The following is an 11,081-nucleotide window of genomic DNA, read 5'->3' on the forward strand; positions in this document are numbered from 1 at the left end:
ATAACTGCAAGTACTGACTTTATACCAAGTTTAGTCAGGATGTTTAAGAAATTATGGCAGCTATATTATTAACGTACTTTAAAGTTGTGATTTTATTGTAGGTATGTTATTTTTTATGATTGTATATGTTCTTTGAATCTTATAGAAAGATTTTATTATGTTGGTTTTCTTCTAAATACTTTATACAAAATATGCGGTTAATAGCCAATCTTAATAGCTGGATATTCTACTATTTTCATTTTCTTAATTTGTTTTCATCACTCATTGGTTATTTATCATCCTGTTTATCATTGAAAGAAATGGTAATTTGTGTTTCCAAGGATGGTTAGAGGATGAAGGAATTAGAAGCTCTGTTTAGGTTGTTCCTCTATAAATTTCAAATAAGTTATTTTCGTTAAGATTGCAAATAGTTATATCAAGAAAGTTAAGTTTGTCTTTTTGGATTTCATTTTTAAATTTTATTTAACCATGTTTACGTAAAATTGAAGCTAAAACCTGTTTTGCTTGATTCTCATCTCCGCTGAAAGGCAGATTTTCTCTAAAATTTACAAAATTAAAATGTATATATCAAAAATTAAAAAAGGGTTTAAAAGTGTTCAGATTATTTAAAATATTGTTTGTTTGTATTTCTGTGGTATTTTTAAATTTCATGATGATCGATATATCAGCTGCTACATAAGTACTAGAAATACGCAATAACATTTCATAGTGAATTTAAACAAATAATTGAATGAGTTTAAAAATTATAATTCTGATCGATTAATACTAAATAAATTCATCGTACCGCTAAATTAACTGATCTTATGTATGTTTATGGTTGGGGGGAGGTGGAAGCGCCAACGATATGAATGCCCCGGGCGCCACTAATCCTAGGAACGGTCCTGAGAAGAACACATAAAATGGTAGCGGTAATGGGATTAGAGTAACACTTTTCACTATAATATCGAATATGAAAATGAAATCACTGTAATCACTAAAATAGCGAATATATCTATAAGGATATCCGTGGGAATTCAGCCACAATTCTACTTGTCATAAAGGTACAATGGAGAGATTGTGTGATAACGTTAACGCTAGTGCTCTCCTGGCGTCACCCTGGTGGTGAGGCGGTGCTACAGGAATGTATATACGATCGTAAACACTGTGGTTGTTTAATGTATGCTCTATGCTTTTACGCTGAAATATATATCAGCCCTCATCTCTAAAACCCATTTGGCCACACATAAACACGTTATGGCTTCACCACCTATTGTGTAACCCATAAAACCACAATCCATCCATCGGCTTAGCTTTTTAACGATAACCTATTATGTAAAACGATCAGATATATTCGAATGGCCAGCAATATTCATAAGTTGTAGGTGATGTTAAATAATTTTCAAATTATAATTATTATAGTACAATAGCATAGAACGAATTTTCATTTATTACTTGGTTTTTATTGAATTTGTTTGAGAAATTTTCCTTTTTAATGGAAATTAATCGTCCGCCATGCTAGTTTAAATGGGAGGTCATTAAAAAGGATAAAAATATAAAATGGTATGTTTTCTCAGATAACCATTTTATTTTTTTACACAGTTGAAACTAACAGTTAATCACGTAAATACGTGTTAAATCATCGTCAGCTAACCATTTAAAAACCCATAGAGTGCTTCACCATATAAATCTAGGTCTCCGACACTTAGTTTACTATCTGTCTGTCTGTATGTGTTTTTATAACAAAATCAATATACATGGGCCATTTTTTGAGAGCTGCCTTTTATTCCGTGTGTGTATTTCTGACTATTCTCTGAGATCCTCAAGGTGGGCCATATTTTTTCACAGTGAATATGCTCTAAATTAGTTATTTATTATTCGATTTAAATAATTTTGGTGTCATTATATGTGTGGTAAAATCCTCTAAAAACTGTTTTTCTTGTAATTCTTACAAAAATTGCATGTTCTTGACATATTTAAAGTTTAAAAGTTTTAATGCCCACCATTTTGAAAATACTAAAGATAATGATATGATAACTTTTTCAATAACTAGCCTTTTTATCATAAAAATTTGAGCCAAATTGGATGTTATTTAATTTTTTAGTTTTTAAGATACTAAACGTTTTATAAAAACTAATACAGACAGACAGATGGGAAACCAATCATTGGAGACCTGTGTTCACATGGTGAAATATATTTGTCTCCATCCGAGCATTAAAGTGATATACCTTTGTTGTAAATGGAGCTTACCTGTACATTGGTACTGATAACTTACTTACATTAAAACATAAAACCAATATTTAACACTTTTATTATTTTGTGAGGCCTTTCGATATCAAGGATATCTTCTTCAAACACATCACAAAACGATATACCTTTGTCCGGAGAGTTACGGGACACTCTGTATATTTATACTTAAAATATAAATGTTTTATGTGTATTTATTATAGTATTTCTCATCGAACATTTTAAACACACTGTTGCATGTAAATTCAGACAACAGTAATTTTTTGCGAAGATATAATAACCTTCCCAAAAAATTGCTGTTGTCTGAATGGAACGTGCACATAATAAGTAAATAAATATATAATTTTGATTTCATAATATTTGCTACTACAACTGTCTACTATATGCTACTACGTCACCTCAGGGTTAATCAAGTTGAACGATGTATTCTCCATGTTAAGGCACTTTAGAACCAGAATATTATACTACAATCGATATTATCGAACATTGATTGCGTTTATTGACATGATTTATAGCTATTCTAATGAAAGATGGCTTATACAGTTTATATCGTCATCACTAAGGTTAAAAGCTTTCCCATGTACACTTTAACTGACTTAAACGCAAAACACTCTCGTTCTCATATATGATACTTAAATAATATAGGCGCTTAACTGTCATTATTGTAAACATTCAGGAATATAAACGAATTCATGTGTACAATGGTGAATAAATCCCCAATTACTGAAAATGTCAGCGTCACATATGTCATAATTAAACAAATACAGTGTGGTAGATTGTGAAGACACGTATGTAATTAGATGTCACTAACATTTGTAATGTGATCTTTAATATTGGATTTGTTAAACAGCTTAGTTATTTTCTATATGAGTAAATGGATTTATTTATTAAACTCATACACGGTAACAAACCTTTTCTTAATTAAGAGATAATAAAGTCACTATGTGCATTGCGAGCAGCATGGAACCCAAAAGTTGACGTGCAGTAATAGAGTTTTATTTTGTAGTCAGCAATTATTATAAATAATTACTTTAACTATTAATTAAAACTATCCCTAAGGAAACATTTAATGGGTGAAGCACAATAAACACAAGCAGTGTAGTTTATGACACGGCTACTGATTTATTTATATGAAAAATGTTATTGAATGCTTATGAAATACACCACTTACATCTTGAAAACGGTACATGAAAGTATATACTGAGAAAGGTACTAAAAATAGAACACATAAACAAAAGGCAATACCAAAAGCATTGTTCTGGAAAATTAATGATTGGAAAAATAAAAAATAAAAAGCAATACTAGGAAGAAGTACCCGGGAGAGGCATTGTCCAGAAAAACTCAGAGGTAAACTACTAACCTACCTAAACTATTAACTAGGTATACTATTAACTTTAAATAAAAACTAACTATTGCTTTGATGACAAAACATTACTTTTCTCAAAGTTACTGGTATTATAACCTCATAGTTGAGAAGTAACTGGCTGTTTTAGTGCCCGATTTTTTTTAATACTACTAAAAGTTGACGACGGTATTTTTTAAGTCGTCTCAAAAATATCTATCGTTTCTTGTACAGTAATAATAAGTTGCATGGCATTGTGATTTATTGCCAAATGTCTATTAATTGTTTTTGTTTGTGCGAAAAAGTCTTTTAATATATAAAAAACTCAAACTCTTTAAAAATATAGAGATTAAAAATATTATATGACAAAAAAATAAGGATATTATATTTTGCTAGAAATATAATATCCGGCCACATTATTTGACATTGCTTCTAATTTATCAACTACTTATGCAGTATGTAACACGTTTAATAGAACCAACGTTGCTGTAATGTAAATGTATACAAAATACGTTTGAAATCATATAATTTTACTAATTTTACGAAAACTTCCTTTTTACATATTTCATGCGTGTTTTAAAAACACTGGAGCAACCAGAAGTTGGTACTTAGAGGGCTGAACATCACTTAAATAAATGATCATCATACAATTTCCATTTAGCACACTAAATTACCATAATCTCAGAACTATGAATGTCCTTTAATTAGAAAATATCGCTTATAAATGAGCAAACAAAATTCGTAAATCTCACTATTTTTTCATCGAAAAGACTACCTATTAGAAGAAGATAAACTAGATAAAAATTCAACATTCACATTTATTAGGTCTCTTAGGAAACTGTTACTTTTTTAATTGATTGTGGAAGAGAGATTTTGTTTCATAACGACTTCCTTTTTTTCTGAGGTAATTACCAAGATTATAGCATTAAAATAATAAGTTTGTACATCCCCACCAATCTCGTGTTATAAAAGTGTAGACATACGTAGTTACTGCAAAAGTCAATATGTAGAAATAACGCGGGCCTCATAACACTATAATTGACATAATCTCTGAAATTTTTCAAACTAAACCTTTGCAGTATCAACTCTTGCTTTGTTCCATATTTTATAGCAAGAGTTCTCACTGTTCTTAGGTTTATTTTTTAGAAAGTATCAGTCATCAACACATTTCAAGATGGCGGCTGTTTTATTTACGAAACATCCTATTTAGGACATTATGCAGCATGATCATAAACATAATAATTTGGAAAACAAGAAATAAATGCAAAGAAACTTTTAATTTTGGATATTTTTAAGACTAAAAGTTATATTTATTGCACGAAACAAGTCCTTGTTAACATTAGTCATAAATAAAACCAGGAAGTGACATTAATTCTAAAAGTTTTTAAAACCTCGATATTACTCCGATCATTTTAAGTTTACATTCCGCTTTTCTCACACATAACATTATAAGGTGACATAAATATTTTCTTTGCCAATGTCAACCCGCAAGAATGTTTGTACAAGTCAGTCAGCTCTAAGTGCAAAGCATACAAAACATACGGGATCCCTATTTGAAATGGATATGTATAGAAGTGGCAAGTTTGTTTTGAGCCCGTGTGTGGCAAGTAGTTAATATATAGCTTTTGGAACCTCAAAGATTACGGATGTGATATTAGTTAACTACCCCCCTCCACCCCACATAACTAAAACGAAGACCTTTGTAGCGTAGATTAGACTTTTGGATGGCGTTTACATCTGTAGGATACACAGTTTTCTTTCTTGCTAAAATTTGTTTTTGCCAAAATAGTACAAAAATACTACGGCATATAAATTCAATAATAATTTCTCCATGCAACACGCAATTACCTGCAATATTTAAACCAAATTTTATAAGTCTGTAAAGTTAAGCAAATTTAGGTCTGCGTCGGCGTTCTCATTTTTACCATTAATACCCATAATAATCGTAAATATGGCAATTGCAGCTGTTTTACTATGTTGAGCAGTACAACTCAATGCCATGCCAGTCCGAAGACACAATTAGTAACCATCGTTGAACTAATTACTTCGGTCGGCGTTTAAAAACCGGCTTAACCTGCCAAATAAGATTAAATTCATCTAGCATTTGCATAAGTTCTTGAAGGAGTTTGTTACTTATCAAAGGCACTTTTCTTTATAAAGATAATTTAGATGATTAATCTAGAAATCCATTATAGCTATATCCATTATATTAATCTGGAAAAATATACTAAACGTGTGTAATATCAATTTGGAACTTATACTCTTATCTATTACAAACTCTTTGTACAGTTAGCTCTTTGAATTTTTAAAATCAAACGTTATGGAATTTTAAATAATTGTATAGAAAAATTGTTTGCTATTATAGAACGCCATCTTAAATTATTTGAATTTGGTTTCATATAGTAGTAAGTGGAACCCAGTTTGGAACTTTCATTATTTTTTGTAAGCACTCATTGTGCTATTATCAATTGTTGAACATCCTAACTTTTGGGAATATCATATTATTCAGTATTTAATGCATTAAAAAGTGAAAAGACACTTTGCCGACTTGTTTAGACGCTAAATATAGAACACTAACGTGACTATATATTCTTGAGAGTATATAAAAACCAACATTGCATTCACCGTTTGTGATATTAAAAATATAACATTCGTAATAACAACTAATGTAGGATAATTAATAGCTTGAATTTGACTCTTGGGTAGGAAATGAATAAATCCCTTGAAAAAAATATCCTTAGAGTGATATTATATTTATTGATTGCAACTGTTTTACTAATTTAATGGTTTTAATTATATTAGTGGACGCTTCCATCTGGATATCCCGTTAGACGAAAACGTATTATTTCAATAATGTTGAGCAGTGCAAGTCAAGGTCATGCTAACCTGAAGACACAATTAGTAACCATCGCTGAACTAATTACTTCGGTCGGCGTTTAAACCGGCTTAACCTGCCAAATAAGATTAAATCCATCTCGCATTTGCATAAGTTCTCGAAGGATTTTGTTAATTATCAAGGGCACTTTTCGTTATAAGAGCAATGTATATGCTTGATCTAGCTAGATATATCTGTTTTATATTGCTATGGTAAAACGAAGTCTTAATTATTTGAATTTGACTATAGTGTAGAACGTGGAACCCAGTTTGGAACTTACATTATTTTTTGATAAGCACTCATTGTTCTATTATCAATTTGTGATCATCCAACTTTATTCAGTATTTAATGTATTGATAACTAATGTATTGATAATTTAATGTATTGATAACTTAAAAGACACGTTGCCAATTTGTATTTGACCCTAGATAATCGAACACTAATTCGACTATTAATTCTTGAGAGTAATTAAAAATTGACATTGCAGTAATTTCAAGTGATTGAGATTAAATGTAATGATAGGATTAAAGCAATCTTAATAGCTTGATTTCACTCATGGGTAGTAAGTGAATCAATTAATTGAAAATAAATATCCTTAAACTGACATTTTATTTATTGATGCAGGAAACAAGTCATTACAAAAGATAATGTATGGCAATTGAAGAAGTGTATCAGGTATTTGGTAGATTGTCCGTTATCAGTAGTAGAAGGCGGGGCGGCGACGGCAGGGGCAGCGACGGCGGCGGGGTAGGCAGAGTAAGGGTATCCAGCGTAGGCGTTGAGTGCGTTGTAGGCGTAAGGGTAGGCGGCGCCGGCGGAGTAAGCTGAAATCAGAGAATATGATTTGATCTCAAAGTCTATAATATACTACTGTTTATTATTTTTTACTGGATTCATAATAATGAAAAAAGCCACACATTCATTATATTTATATAGTTTTGACTAGTCTTTTATTAATTTGAAACAATGTAAGTTCATCTGGTAAAGGCGACTATACTAATGATGGTCCCGCAAGAAGAATGATAAACTAAGAACGTTTTTACGACATTTTTCTCGATCATAAAACGATGAACGGTGTCTCATTTTAAAGGTAAAATTAAAACGCAACTATATTTCTTTTAGTTTTTGTTTTTATAATTTCATTATTAATTCGGTAAAAAGCTGACTTTATGTAAGCAGACTTAGTTAGAATTATACATTTTTGGAGAACGTTTGAACGTGTTCTGAATATATTTTGATAGTACATTCCAATCATTCAACTACCACAAATAAGTATATTAAAGTGTTATAATCTGAACAAAGTTTTTCTGGATTATACTCAAGCTCAATACACTATAGCTAGCCCTTAATATTACACACAAAAAATATTTTCTGGTCTGGTAACACAATCATGCTACATAAGTTAGATTGCAAACTTAAAAAGTTTGTCACCTATAGTTGAGTTATTACTACATTTGAATGATAGATGTCTACCGTTGTAATAGTATGGTGTTGTAATAGTATGACTTATAATGTTCAGATAAATAAGAGTAATACTATAAAATTGTTAATTCTATTGTTATATTATTAATGTAGACGCTTAAATTACATCTTTCTGTAACCAATATATTAAAGGTTACAGCAATCAGTATCTTAAAATCTTTCTTCTGCGAGACCTTTCAATACCTATCTTTGTAAATTTCACAAAAGTAAGTACCAAAGATATATTGTATTATTGTTTAATACGATTGGCATCACGGTTTTTAAGGATATTTAAGGACATGGCCTTAATTGGTAATTGGCACTTTTCATCATATGTTGACCAAATTACACAACTTTATCTATTACCGACCTGTGACAGCAGGGTAAGCTCCGTAGATCTGCTTCTTTTCCCTAGTAGCCTCCTGGGCGTGGGTCAGGGCGAAATAGAGCGAAAAGGAGAAACTGAAACATTACGGTTTTGGTTAGAGATTTTTGTAATATATGTTCTGGTGGAGTTTAATACAATCATTAACTAGTACAAAGTACCAGAAACCCATAAACATTTCATTGTGCTATAAAAACAAATCTTATATCCTGAGTGATACAAAAAAAGCTTTCTTTTGATCTATTTAAATCAGTTACGGTGTTTTACTAGATTATAGTTTCATAATCATAAAAGATAGCAGTTTCTTATTATAAAATACCATGTTTACTTTATAACAGACATTATAAAAAACATTAATATCCTATACAACCTTAATTAAAATCAGATTACCGCATTTGTGAATGAATTATTCTGCTTCTGTAAACTTACAGATTTATGTAAACATACTACTGAACCATTGGTATGATAACTAATAAAATACTAAATCTATAAAATAAAGATGTACAGAACTAATGCTGAATTATTTTTTAAATCATAATTCTACACAATTTCTGTGTAATAAAAGCAATTATAGAAAACCTTTCTTTAAATAAATTACATTTAAACAGTATTTAATTAGTTACGGATATATTAGTTACTTGTAAACATATTATTTTTTCAACTTAATCTTGGTTATTACTAATAAAAGTTTTAACACAGAATGAGCAAAGTGATTAAATTTTTTTTGTAGGGTTTAATAATTATTAATCGTTATTATTTTTGTGTGAATAATGATTTGTTCTCAATTTGCAAAAAATTATAAGTAATGAAGCGTTGTTTTAAAATGAATATTCTTTGTTACAAAGAAAATACATTACATAGTTATGACTATATTTATACAAAGCTATAAAATTAATATTTGTGAAAACTCGGATATATTTTGTTTATTGGAAAAAGGTACGTTAAGAACAATAAAAATGAGTTTCCGCAAGAACAGCTAAGCAAGATTCAATCAACAGTGATTTGTCTATCAAATATATGCGCCAGATAATCACAAGCAAACTATTTCTTATATATTTGTAATAACAATAGCTAAATTAATAGCTAAAAAATGCACCAAGGGTACTGCATCTAAAGTACTAAAGAATGTAATATAGCTGTAGCTATTTTAGGTTTAATAATTTTCTATTATAATTAGTCATATACTGACGTATAATTTCTGTGAAGTTTAACAATTTACAAACACGAATTAGCAATACACGAAATTGACAACAATACCGACCAAAGATGCAACCAACGTGTTTATACAAATTTTACATTCAAGCAATAGGTTATACTTATAGTAATAGTACACAATTCCCTTATAATTGCAAGCAATCAAATAATTGTTGCACAAAAACGTCCATTTATTCCGTTCAGATAGTCTTTTAAAAGGTACTGAATGTATGACACCAATTAATCTAACACATATTTTTACAAGTACAAAATAACACATGTTCCATATATTTATATTACAAATTTAATGAAACAATAACAAAATTTAGATACATTTTAAAAAGTCCATTTGCTATTTAATGTATTGACGTCAAATTTTTAGTTTAAACAAAATGTAAGAAAACCCAGTCCCATATAACACGTATATTTCACGTATATTACCAAATTTTTGAGTACACTATTTATTGAAAATGTAATAAGATATCTCATCTTATTACAGCTAAACCACTATAGCATAATGTCTTTATGAGGCAGGTTATGAAATTCGCCCATTTGCATAACCACCATGTATTTCTAAATTTCTAGACGGTTTAAATTTGCCACATTAAAATATCAAAGTAGAAATCACTAAAACGTTCTTGTATGGGTGAATTACAATCAACTGTAAGTTACACGAGTATTGCTATAAACTCTTATTGCTATAATCACTTTTATGCGCGAGTATTAATGCTTAATCTCCTTGCTTACCAGTTTTACGACTTGTTTTATTCCGTCACAAACTAACTAAATAATGATTTGAAAATAATTGCATTTGTTGAGAAAACATCTACGTTTCCATCACTGACAAATGTAACAAGTTATGTTACTAAACTATATACTCTATTTTACTGTATGAAAATTATGAAAGAAGAATAAATAAATAAATAAAATATATTTAAAATCATTAAAAATAATTAGTAGATAAACATAAAAACATTCTAAGAATAAAACAGTATTTACAAAACTGGAGGTAGTAATATGAATTACGATTAAGCAAATAATAAATACTCACAAGAGCCTTCATGTAAGCCATTGTAAGAGCTCAGGTCTTGCTGCACAGAAACTGATAGTAAGTGATATGTCCACAGCCGTTTTATAATAGCCCGGCACCCTCGGGAGGGGCTGCTGTAGCTGCTGGTCATCCCAGGCAACCTTTGACTGGACACGCCCAAATAATGATAATCTGGTCATGTGCAAACACAAATAGAGAACATCCACCTTCAGTTTCATTATGTCAGAGAACAGTAGGCCACTCTGCTGAGGCTCTTTGGTCACTTCCGTAGATGGAATGTCACTTTGATGACTTCATCATTGTTGAGCAGACTCATTTCTTGGTAGATTTTGTAGAAATATTCCTATTATACTTGTCCTCTCCTTTTAATTTCAGAATATTTCTTTAAATTTCTCCGATAATGGGTCCCAGAACCCATAATCCAAAAACGTATGCGTATATATATATATATATATATATATATATATATATATATATATATATATAGACTAATGCGATTGGAAAAGTTTTTGTGACCACGATTACTGCTGTAATTTTTAATAATTAAATA

The 11,081-nt window shown here is 30.0% G+C and overlaps 1 long non-coding RNA gene across 1 annotated transcript; it reads right to left on the bottom strand.

The window, feature by feature from the left end:
• Positions 1 to 7,030: 7,030 nt before the first annotated feature.
• Positions 7,031 to 10,635, bottom strand: LOC124367878. Its single transcript, XR_006922931.1, has 3 exons — positions 10,532 to 10,635; positions 8,272 to 8,363; positions 7,031 to 7,264 (listed from the first exon to the last, which is right to left on the bottom strand). It is a non-coding gene; the product is annotated as an uncharacterized LOC124367878 (long non-coding RNA).
• Between the last annotated feature and the right edge of the window lie 446 nt (positions 10,636 to 11,081).

The sequence above is a fragment of the Homalodisca vitripennis genome, chromosome 8 (genome assembly GCF_021130785.1).
Source record: "Homalodisca vitripennis isolate AUS2020 chromosome 8, UT_GWSS_2.1, whole genome shotgun sequence".
Lineage (NCBI taxonomy): Eukaryota > Metazoa > Arthropoda > Insecta > Hemiptera > Cicadellidae > Homalodisca > Homalodisca vitripennis.